The sequence below is a fragment of the Chiloscyllium punctatum genome, chromosome 10, assembly GCF_047496795.1.
Source record: "Chiloscyllium punctatum isolate Juve2018m chromosome 10, sChiPun1.3, whole genome shotgun sequence".
NCBI lineage: Eukaryota > Metazoa > Chordata > Chondrichthyes > Orectolobiformes > Hemiscylliidae > Chiloscyllium > Chiloscyllium punctatum.
In genome coordinates this window covers 119,529,011-119,541,266 of record NC_092748.1, presented here as the reverse complement: position 1 = coordinate 119,541,266, position 12,256 = coordinate 119,529,011, and the positions used below count along the sequence as shown (strand labels likewise).

The 12,256-nt window shown below is 48.9% G+C and overlaps 1 protein-coding gene across 1 annotated transcript in view; it reads right to left on the bottom strand.

The window, feature by feature from the left end:
* tns1b (tensin 1b) overlaps window positions 1-12,256 on the bottom strand; it is an 833,038-nt gene that overhangs the window by 234,856 nt on the left and 585,926 nt on the right.

Sequence of the window (12,256 nt, the reverse complement as noted above, 5' to 3'; positions counted from 1 at the left end):
CGTTCCTACGAGCTGTGGAGCTGCTGTTGTTGTGGTGTGGGGATACAAGTGTCCCAGCCTCTCAGAACCACTGAGATCCCCAGGTTCGGGGGTGGTGGTACAGGTGGGGGTGGGGAGGAGGAGAGGCCGGGGAGGGGAGGGAGCTCACAAATGCCAGACTGAGCGGGACTCTGAAAGAAAGATCTACATTTCTACAGCAACTTCCATGGTGCTAGAAGGTGCCAGGCCACCAATGTGTTGTTGACGTGCAGTCGCTGTCAAACTGCAAACCCAGCAGCCAATCCAGACACAGCAAGATCCCACAAACAGCGATGTGATAAAGGTAAAAACAAGGAATGCAGATGCTGGAAACCAAAGTCTGTGATAAAGACCAGACAAGCAGCTTTTGTGATGTCAATTGAGGGATTGGCATTGGTCAGGACTCCCTGTCAGGGACCAATTCCCCAGCTTTACCCCAAAGCGGTGTTTCCATCCTCCTGAGCGTTGGTATTGTGTTTAATCCGAAAGGTAACAGCTCGAGCTCCCTCAGCACTGCCCCAGAATATCAGTTTGCACACAAGTCTTGGAGGTGTATTCGAGTCCAGAAACCTGGGGCTCAAGGGGCAAAGTGAACAAGGGCTGACCTATGTTTATCACCACACACTGGCCTAGAAGAGGGAGGGCACAAAGCAGGAAAGACCCAGGCTCCAGTTTTGGCCCTACATGCTGGTTCAGACCGGAGGGGAACTCTGCAGACTCCTGTTCTTGTCCTGGGAGGGGCCAAAGCTGCGGGTCCCCTTCACAATCAGAATCACGAGGAAGGGAAGTATCTGGGACAGAGAAACCCCTGACAACAGGAATGGGAATGCTTGGGGACAGACACTCTCCACCACCACCTCCCGGCTACACTCTGTGGCAGAGAGTGGGCAATCTCTACATTACCCTTCTCAGGTTCTTCACTCTGAGGTCTCTATAGCAACAGAGAGCTCTGTCAGCCAGAGTTCATGAGGTCTTGTTATCAGCACAGCCTGCGATTTGATCCTGCTTTCTCTGTGTCCTCTAACAAGGCCTCGCTAATGGTTTCAGTTTTGAATGTCAGCTAGCTAATCCTAAGAGAGTAAACACCTCCCTTCCATTCACGTGTTTAGCTTCTGATGGATCTTGTCAACACCTTCCTCCTCCCAGCTCGGAGGAAGACTTTCAGCCATTTCGCCAATGGGTCACCAATGGGTTTCCATTGTTCCAAGGGAGAGGTGCCAACACCTTTCCCCATGAATATGGGAGGAGCCCTGTGGCCTCAACTCTGAAGGTTACCCCACTGCCCCCCAGCTCACAGGGACACAGTCCTGAGCTGATTCATGATCCCCTGCCTCAAGTCACTTATTCCAACCTGCCCCTTGGCAAAACCCAGCCACATACGGGGAGCACAGGATTCGAGAGGGTTTCTGGGATCGAGTGGGTTCAAGAAGATTGAGTGGGTTTAAAGGGATTCAGTGGGTTTGAGGGGATCAGGGGCTGTTTCCCTTTCCCCCTAACCGTGGTGTTCAATGGGAAGGTGGAATTGGATTCCCAGGGAATGATTACATTACATTAGATTCCCTACAGAGTGGAAACAGGCCCTTCGGCCCAACCAGTCCACACCGACCCTCCGAAGAGTAACCCACCCAGACCCATTTCCTCCTGACTAATGCACCTATCACTATGGGCAACGTAGCAATTCACCTGACCGGCACATCTTTCGGTTCATGAGGTCAATTCCTGGAATGGCAGGATTACCTTACACTGAAAGACTGAAGCGACTGGGCTTGTATACCCTTGAGTTTAGAAGACTGAGAGGGGATCTGATTGAAACGTATAGGATTATGAAAGGATTGGACACTCTGGCAGCAGGAAACATGTTTCCGCTGATGGGGGAGTGCTGAACCAGAGGACACAGCTTAAAAATACGGGGTAGACCATTTAGGACAGAGATGAGGAGAAACTTCTTCACCCAGAGAGTGGTGGCTGTGTGGAATGCTCTGCCCCAGAGGGCAGTGGAGGCCCAGTCTCTGGATTCATTTAAGAAAGAATTGGATAGAGCTCTTAAAGATAGTGGAGTCAAGGGCTATGGAGATAAGGCTGGAACAGGATACTGATTGGGAATGATCAGCCATGATCATATTGAATGGCGGTGCAGGCTCGAAGGGCTGAATGGCCTACTCCTGCATCTATTGTCTATTGTCTATTATCTTTGGACTGTGGGAGGAAACCCACGCAGACACGGGGAGAATATGCAAACTCCACACAGACAGTCGCCCGAGTCTGGAATTGAACCCAGGACCCCGGTGCTGTGAGGCAGCCGTGCTAACCACTGAGCCACCATGTTTGAAATGTAATTGGTTGGGTGCTCGGGAAAATGACAAACTGCAAGGGGACAGGATTAAAAGGCACAGGGACTGATGGGCCAAATGGCCACTGTGAAGCTGGGTAACTGGGAGAGACAGGAGGAATTTCTCGTTGTGAGCAGCAAGTTCCCTCTGAACAGCTCTCTCCCACCATTCCCAGCAGAATCACGCCGAATGAAATGGGATAATATTATTGTCTTGGCTCAACCCACAAACACTGAAGGTTGGGGGTGTCGGGAGGGAGGGAATTCCTGCTCCTTCCCAAAGAGAGCCTGCTGTCCCAGTCCTCTACTGCCCCCCTCAGGCAGCACCTTGTGGCTGTCACTGAGCAACTGCCAAATCTGACCCCAACAATCTGTCCCTTCCCGTCACATACCCAGACACTGGGGGGGGGGGGGGGTTTGACACGGGGGACTGATCATGCCTGGAACACACACAGGAATAAATAACACCGGGAGAGAATGGTCAAAGATGTGAAAACTCAGTGAATGTAGAGAGAGTGTGGGGGTTGTGCCGTTTTGGGAGTTACAGATCGAAAACAGAAAGGTTCAAAATCACGAGAACCTTCTCTGAGCACAGAACGGTACAGCACAGGGACAGGCCCTTCGGCCCACCATGACTGTGCTGACCATGATGCCAGTCTAACCCATTCCCATCTGCCTGTACATGGTGCATATCCCTCTATCCCCTGTGTCTCTGGCTCTGTCTAAATGCCTCTTAAACGTTGTTATTGTATCTCCTTCACCCCCCTCCCCTGGCAGCGTGTTCCAGGCTCCTCCCACCCTCTGGGTAAAACACTTGCCTCACACATCTCCTTTAACCTGTCCCCCTCTCCCCTTAAACCTATGACCCCTGGTATTTGCCATTCCCACCCTGTCTATCCACCCGGTCCATGCCTCTCATAATGTTATACACTTCCATCAGGTCACCCCTCAGCCTCCAACGCTCCGGTGAAAACAATCCAGGTTTGCCCACCCTCTCCTTATTACTAATACCGTCCAATCCAGGCAACATCCTGGTAAACCTCTTCTGTACCCTCTCCAAAGCCTCCACATCCTTCCTATAGTGTGGTGACTGGAACTACACACAATGCTCCAAATGTGACCTAACTAAAGGTTTATAAAGCTGCAGCATGACTTGCTAACCTTTATCCTCAGTGCCCCGATGATGAAGGGAGGCATGTGGTGAGCCTTCTTTACCCCTTACCCACTTGTGCTGCCCCCCTTCAGGGAGCTATGGACTTGCATCCCAAGCTCCCTCTGGATATCAGTGCTCCCAAGGGTCCTGCCGTTTACTGTATACTTTCACTGGACACTGTACATTCTGGAACCTTCAGTATGTCATCCACATTAACAGTCTCTTTTCGTACATTCTCTGGACACTGAAACAATAAAGCAACAAGCCCAGAGTGTGCACTTAAATGAAATATTCTGACAGGAAATATTTAAGCTGCACTCAGGTGTAGTAACAAATTCAGGAGAGGGATGGCAGTCCCATGGGCTGAAGCTGTACAATCACAGGGTCAATGAACCATTACAGCACAGCACAAAGCCATTCATCCCCTCAGGTCTGTACTAGCTCTCCACAAAGACACTCAGCGAGTGCCACTCCCTTGTGAGGGCAATGATGAGCGTTGCTCGGAGTGCAGCATTGTCACTGACATTCCCCACAGTCCGGCCCATTTGTGGAGAAGGGCGTTCTGTCATTGACATCGATGGAGGCTCAATACTGAGCCCAGAGAGTGACTGACTGTGAGGACTAGGACACACTTCCTGAAGGTCTCTCTACATCACAACATACTCCACATCAAAAATCACACAAAGTACATCAGAACTAACTGTAGGAGGGTGTTTAATGGGGGGGGGGTCTGGGGAGTTAACATGAGGCTAGAAATTCAGAACAGACTTGACCCCATCCTCACCAATCTGCCGGCTGTAGATATATCTGTCCCTGACAGTATTGGTAAGAGTGACCACCGCACAGTCCTTGTGGAGACAAAGTCCCACCTTCACATTGAGAATCCCCTCCATTGGGTTGTGTGACACTATCACCGTGCTCAATGGGACAGACTTCAAACAGATCAAGCACCTCCAGACTGGGCATCCATGAGGTGCTGGGGGTCAGCTGACTTGCTTGGCTGACTTGTCCAATTCTGTACGTGTCTGTGATCACCTTTGTATGTCACATTTTGGTGGATGAACTATTATGCTGTATCAGTTTAGGTACCAATTTATCCAATCCAATTGCTAGACGGTTATATTCTAAAATTTCAAGTTACGCTTCATTCTCCAGTTGTGCTGGTATTTTAACTTCACTCCCTCCGTTGTTCAGTACCACAAATACACCTTTCTCCTGACTATCATCCTCGACATAGTAACTCTTCAACAAGTGAACACGACACGGGGTTCACCCACTGACCCTTTCCTCTTGTCTACAGTCATCCACATGATCGAGATTCTTTCGGGTTTGATAAGTTCCAGTGAAGCTTGTTTCAACACTATATGTTTAAAGTTTGTTGCAAAAAAGAAAAAAAAAAAGATGGTCTTCAAAAACAGGAGTTGTATTGGTGTCAGGCAGATTATATTAAAATAAGTCCGGATCTGGCCAAAATAGACTGGGAGTAGCGACTTGAGGGTAAATCAAAAGCAGAACAGTGGGAGGAGTTACTGGGGGAGGTGCAGGCCCAACCTGATCCATTTCAGAACAAAGCTCAGGGAATCCTGGGGACCCAGGAATATTCAGGATGAAACAGAAGGGCAAAGTGAGATGTACAACAGGTACAAAGGAAGCAACTAATGGAGGCCCTGCAGGAGGATAGAAAGGGCAGGGGACAATTCAAGAAAGCAATTAGGAGAGCAAATAAGGCAGAATGAGAAAACACTGGGGGTGGGGGACGGAGGAGGGGGGAGGGAGAATCCCAATCCAGTCTACAAATAATTAAAGGAGAAGAGAATAATACAACACAGAACATACAACATCAAACACAGAACATAGAATATACAACATAGAACATCACACAGGCCCTTCGGCCCTCGATGTTGCGCCGACCTGTGGAACCAATCTGAAGCCCATATAACCTACACTGTTCTATTCTCATCCATATGACTAACCAATGACCATTTAAATGTCCTTAAAGTTGGTAAGGAGAAAGTGAGGACTGCAGACGCTGTGGATCAGAGCCGATAATGTGGTGCTGGAAAAGCGCAGCAGGTCAGGCAGCATCAAAGGAGCAGGAGAATTGACGTTTCGGGCATAAACCCTTCTTCAGGAAAGTTGGCGAGTCTACTACTGTTGCAGGCAGTGCATTCCACACCCCTACTACTCTCTGAGTAAAGAAACTCCCTCTGACATCTGTCCTATCTCTGTCACCCCTCAATTTAAAGCTATGTCCCCTCGTGCTAGCCATCACCATCGAGGATAAAGTCTCTCTCTGTCCACCCTATCTAACCCTCTGATTATCTTATATGTCTCTATTAAGTCACCTCTCAACCTTCTTCTCTCTAACAAAAACAGCCTCAAGTCCCTCAGCCTTTCCTCGTAAGACCTTCCCTCCATACCAGGCAACATCCCAGTAAATCTCCTCTGAACCCTTTCCAAAGCTTCCACATCCTTCCTATAACGCAGTGACCAGAACTGGACACAATACTCCAAGTGCGGCTGCATCAGAGTTTTGTACAGCTGCAATGTGACCTTGTGGCTTCAAACCTCACTCCCTCTCCCAATAAAAGCTAACACACCGTATGCCTTCTTAACAACCCTATCAGCCTGGGTGGCAACTGGGTGGAGTCTATGTACCTGGACACCGAGATCTCTCTGCTCGTCTACACAACCAAGAATCTTACCATTTGCCCAGTACTCTGTATTCCTGTTACTCCTTCCAAAGTGAATCACCTCTCACTTTTCTACATTAAACTCCATTTGCCACCTCTCAGCCCAGCACTGCAAATTATCTGTGTCCCTCTGTAACCTGCAACATCATTCGGCATTATCCACAACTCCACCGAACTTATTGTCATCTGCAAATTTACTAACCCATCCTTCTATATGCTTATCTAGGTCACTTATAAAAATGACAAACAGCAGTGGCCCCAAACAGATCTTTGCAGTACCCCATTAGTAACTGAACTCCACGATCAACATTTCCCTAAGGATTCATTAGAAACTGTCATAACCAGGGGAAGTGAAGGATCCATTAGGGATCATAATAACCTGGGGAAGCGTAGGATCCATTAGGGACCATAATAACCAGGGGAAGTGAAGGATGCATTAGGGACCGAAATAACCCGGGGAAGTGAAGGATCCATTAGGGATCGTAATAACCAGGGGAAGTGAAGGATCCATTAGGGATTGTAATAACCAGGTGAAGTGAAGGATGCATTAGGGACCATAATAACCAGGGGAAGTGAAGGAATCATTAGGGATCGTAATAACCAGGGGAAGTGAAGGATCCATTAGGGACCGAAATAACCTGGGGAAGTGAAGGATGCATTAGGGATCGTAATAACCAGGGGAAGAGAAGGATCCAGTAGGGATCGTAATAACCAGGGGAAGTGAAGGATCCATTAGGGACCGAAATAACCCGGGGAAGTGAAGGATCCATTAGGGACCATAATAACCAGGGGAAGTGAAGGAATCATTAGGGATCGTAATAACCAGGGGAAGTGAAGGATCCATTAGGGACCGAAATAACCTGGGGAAGTGAAGGATGCATTAGGGATCGTAATAACCAGGGGAAGAGAAGGATCCAGTAGGGATCGTAATAACCAGGGGAAGTGAAGGATCCATTAGGGATTGTAATAACCAGGTGAAGTGAAGGATGCATTAGGGACCATAATAACCAGGGGAAGTGTAGGATCCATTAGGGACCGAAATAACCCGGGGAAGTGAAGGATCCATTAGGGACCATAATAACCAGGGGAAGTGAAGGAATCATTAGGGATCGTAATAACCAGGGGAAGTGAAGGATCCATTAGGGACCGAAATAACCTGGGGAAGTGAAGGATGCATTAGGGATCGTAATAACCAGGGGAAGAGAAGGATCCAGTAGGGATCGTAATAACCAGGGGAAGTGAAGGATTCATTAGGGACCATAATAACCAGGGGAAGTGAAGGATCCATTAGGGACCGAAATAACCCGGGGAAGTGAAGGATCCATTAGGGACCATAATAACCAGGGGAAGTGAAGGATCCATTAGGGACCGAAATAACCCGGGGAAGTGAAGGATGCATTAGGGACCGAAATAACCAGGGGAAGTGAAGGATCCATTAGGGACCGAAATAACCTGGGGAAGTGAAGGATCCATTAGGGACCGAAATAACCCGGGGAAGTGAAGGAATCATTAGGGATCGTAATAACCAGGGGAAGAGAAGGATCCAGTAGGGATCGTAATAACCAGGGGAAGTGAAGGATTCATTAGGGACCATAATAACCAGGGGAAGTGAAGGAATCATTAGGGATCGTAATAACCAGGGGAAGTGAAGGATCCATTAGGGACCGAAATAACCTGGGGAAGTGAAGGATCCATTAGGGATCGTAATAACCAGGGGAAGAGAAGGATCCAGTAGGGATCGTAATAACCAGGGGAAGTGAAGGATTCATTAGGGACCATAATAACCAGGGGAAGTGAAGGATCCATTAGGGACTGTAATAACCAGGGGAAGTGAAGTATCCATTAGGGACTGTAATAACCAAGGGAAGTGAAGGATCCATTAGGGACCGTAATAACCAGGGGAAGTGAAGGATTCACTAGGGACCGTAATAACCAGGGTAAGTGAAGGATCCATTAGGGATTGTAATAACCAGGGGAAGTGAAGGATCCATTAGGGATTGTAATAACCAGGGGAAGTGAAGGATCCGTTAGGGACCGTAATAACCAGGGGAAGTGAAGGAATCATTAGGGATTGTAATAACCAGGGGAAGTGAAGGATCCATTAGGGATTGTAATAACCAGGGGAAGTGAAGGATCCATTAGGGATTGTAATAACCAGGGGAAGTGAAGGATTCATTAGGGATTGTAATAACCAGGGGAAGTGAAGGATCCGTTAGGGACCGTAATAACCAGGGGAAGTGAAGGAATCATTAGGGATTGTAATAACCAGGGGAAGTGAAGGATCCGTTAGGGACCGTAATAACCAGGGGAGTGAAGGATTCACTAGGGATCGTAATAACCAGGGGAAGTGAAGGAATCATTAGGTACCATAATGACCAGGGGAAGTGAAGGATCCATTAGGGACTGTAATAACCAGGGGAAGAGAAGGATCCAGTAGGGATCATAATAACCAGGGGAAGTGAAGGATTCATTAGGGACCATAATAACCAGGGGAAGTGAAGGATCCATTAGGGACTGTAATAACCAGGGGAAGTGAAGGATCCATTAGGGACGGTAATAACCAGGGGAAGTGAAGGATCCATTAGGGACCGTAATAACCAGGGGAAGTGAAGGATTCATTAGGGACCGTAATAACCAGGGTAAGTGAAGGATCCATTAGGGACTGTAATAACCAGGGGAAGTGAAGGATTCACTAGGGATCGTAATAACCAGGGTAAGTGAAGGAATCATTAGGTACCATAATAACCAGGGGAAGTGAAGGATCCATTAGGGACTGTAATAACTAGGGGAAGTGAAGGATTCATTAGGGACCGTAATAACCAGGGGAAGTGAAGGATGCACTAGGGATGGTAATAACCAGGGGAAGTGAAGGATTCACTAGGGATCGTAATAACCAGGGGAAGTGAAGGATCCATTAGGGATCGTCATAACCAGGGGAAGTGAAGGATTCATTAGGGACCGTAATAACCAGGGGAAGTGTAAGATCCATTAGAGACTGTAATAACCAGGGGAAGTTAAGGATCCATTAGGGACTGTAATAACCAGGGGAAGTGAAGGATCCATTAGGGCCTATCATAACCAGGGGAAGTGAAGGATCCATTAGGGACCATAATAACCAGGGAAAGTGTAGGATCCATTAGAGACTGTAATAACCAGGGGAAGTGAAGGATCCATTAGGGACCGTAATAACCAGGGGAAGTGTAGGATTCATTTAGACTGTAATAACCAGGGGAAGTGAAGGATCCATTAGGGACTGTATAATAACCAGGGGAAGTGAAGGATTTATTAGGGACTGTAATAACCAGGGGAAGTGAAGGATCCTTTAGGGACTGTAATAACCAGGGGAAATGAAGGATTTATTAGGGACTGTAATAACCAGGGGAAGTGAAGGATGCATTAGGGACTGTAATAACCAGGGGAAGTGAAGGGTCCATTAGGGACTGTAATAACCAGGGGAAGTGAAGGATTTATTAGGGACTGAAATAACCAGGGGAAGTGAAGGATCCATTAGGGACCGTAATAACCAGGGGAAGTGAAGGATTTATTAGGGACTGAAATAATCAGGGGAAGTGAAGGATTTATTAGGGACCGTAATAACCCGGGGAAGTGAAGGGTCCATGAGGGACCAAGGGAGCAATCTGTGTGTGAAGGTGAAGGCTATTGGTCGAATGTTAAGTGAGTATTTCACTGCTGTCTTTACTCTAGAGAAGGAGGATGTAGACACAGAATTTGGGAGGATGGACTTTGAGGTCCTTGAGCTGATTGACCATAGAAGTGAGAAGGTTTTGGAGAATTTGAAACTATGAATAGGGAGGGTTTTAGAGGGATATGGGCCAAATGCTGGCTAACAGGACTAGTTTAATTTAGGATATCTGAGCGGCATTACAAATTGGATGGAAGGCTCTGCTTCTGTTCTGTACAACTCTATGACTCTATGACTAAAAGTGGACCAATGTTCTGCCTGGGAGGGTGGTGGAGGTGGAAAATCTCACAACCTTGAAAAGGATTCGGATGCACACCAGAATTCAACTTTGAAGGCTCTGGGATTGGTGTGAGGAAGTGGGCGTGGTGTAGGTAGTGGTAATAAGACCATAAGACCATAAGACATAGGTGTGGAAGTAAGGCCATTCGGCCCATCGAGTCCACTCCGCCATTCAATCATGGCTGATGGGCATTTCAACTCCGCTTACCAGCGTTCTCCCCGTAGCCCTTAATTCCTCGAGACAACAAGAATCTATCAATCTCGGCCTTGAAGACATTTAGCGTCCCGGCTTCCACGCAGACACGGGGAGAATGTGCAAACTCCACACAGAGAGTCGCCTGAGGCGGGAATTGAACCCGGGTCTCTGGCGCTGTGAGGCAGCAGTGCTAACCACTGTGCCACCGTGCTGCCCACGGCAGTTCAGGCAGCATCCGAGGAGCAGGAAAATTGATGTTTCGGGCAAAAGCCCTTCATCAGGAATAAAGGCAGTGAGCCTGAAGCGTGGAGAGATAAGCTAGAGGAGGGTGGGGGTGGGGAGAGAGTAGCATAGAGTACAATGGGTGAGTGGGGGAGGGGATGAAGGTGATAGGTCAAGGAGGAGAGGGTGGAGTGGATAGGTGGAAAAGGAGATAGGTAGGTCGGACAAGTCCGGACAAGTCATGGGAACAGTGCTGAGCTGGAAGTTTGAAACTAGGATGAGGTGGGGGAAGGGGAAATGAGGAAGCTGTTGAAGTCCACATTGATGCCCTGGGGTTGAAGTGTTCCGAGGCGGAAGATGTGGCGTTCTTCCTCCAGGCGTCTGGTGGTGAGGGAGCAGCGGTGAAGGAGGCCCAGGACCTCCATATCCTCAGCAGAGTGGGAGGGGGAGTTGAAATGTTGGGCCACGGGGCGGTGTGGTTGATTGGTGCGGGTGTCCCGGAGATGTTCCCTAAAGCGCTCTGATAGGAGGCGCCCGGTCTCCCCAATGTAGAGGAGACCGCATCGGGAGCAACGGATACAATAAATGATATTGGTGGATGTGCAGGTGAAACTTTGATGGATGTGGAAGGCTCCTTTAGGGCCTTGGATAGAGGTGAGGGAGGAGGTGTGGGCACAGGTTTTACAGTTCCTGCGGTGGCAGGGGAAAGTGCCAGGATGGGAGGGTGGGTCGTAGGGGGGTGTGGACCTGACCAGGTAGTCACGGAGGGAATGGTCTTTGCGGAAGGCGGAAAGGGGTAGGGAGGGAAATATATCCCTGGTGGTGGGGTCTTTTTGGAGGTGGCGGAAATGTCGGCGGATGATTTGGTTGATGCGTAGGTTGGTAGGGTGGAAGGTGAGCACCAGGGGCGTTCTGTCCTTGTTACGGTTGGAGGGGTGGGGTCTGAGGGCGGAGGTGCAGGATGTGGACGAGATGCGTTGGAGGGCATCTTTAACCACGTGGGAAGGGAAATTGCGGTCTCTAAAGAAGGAGGCCACCTGGTGTGATTTCTGCCAAGTTAAAATTCTCAAATGGTCACAGTAAGATTTTAACCCAGTTCTCTGGAATATGAATCCAAAAGTGGAGGGTCCTTGTGGCATTTCCACCATAGCCCTCCCAGGCTGACATCAGTGTGAACAGGATCCTCTTTGGGAACTGCTTTCAGAGAGTATGTTAGTTATTTGATGCCGCGAGGAAATAGATGATGTCTCCTGACTTCATTTTCACCTCCCTCCTTTCTCGAGGTGGATGGGGACAAAAAGAAACTCAAGATTTGTCGAAATCCACACAGGGGGTGGGGGGGGGGGGGGCAGTGGGGGGGGGGGGGGGTCGGGGAGTGGGGGGGGGGGGTCGGGGAGTGGGGGGGGGGGTCAGGGAGGATAGACTTCGTCAGTGAATTCACATCCACAACAGACTGAGGATCCACTGTGTGAATGTATTCCTCAGATCAGACTGAAGAGTTAAACAGGGCTGAAGATGTGTTGCTGGAAAAGCGCAGCAGGTCAGGCAGCATCCAAGGAGCAGGGGAATCGACTCATGCCCGAAACGTCGATTCCCCTGCTCCTTGGATGCTGCCTGACCTGCTGCGCTTTTCCAGCAACACATCTTCAGCCCTGATCTCCAA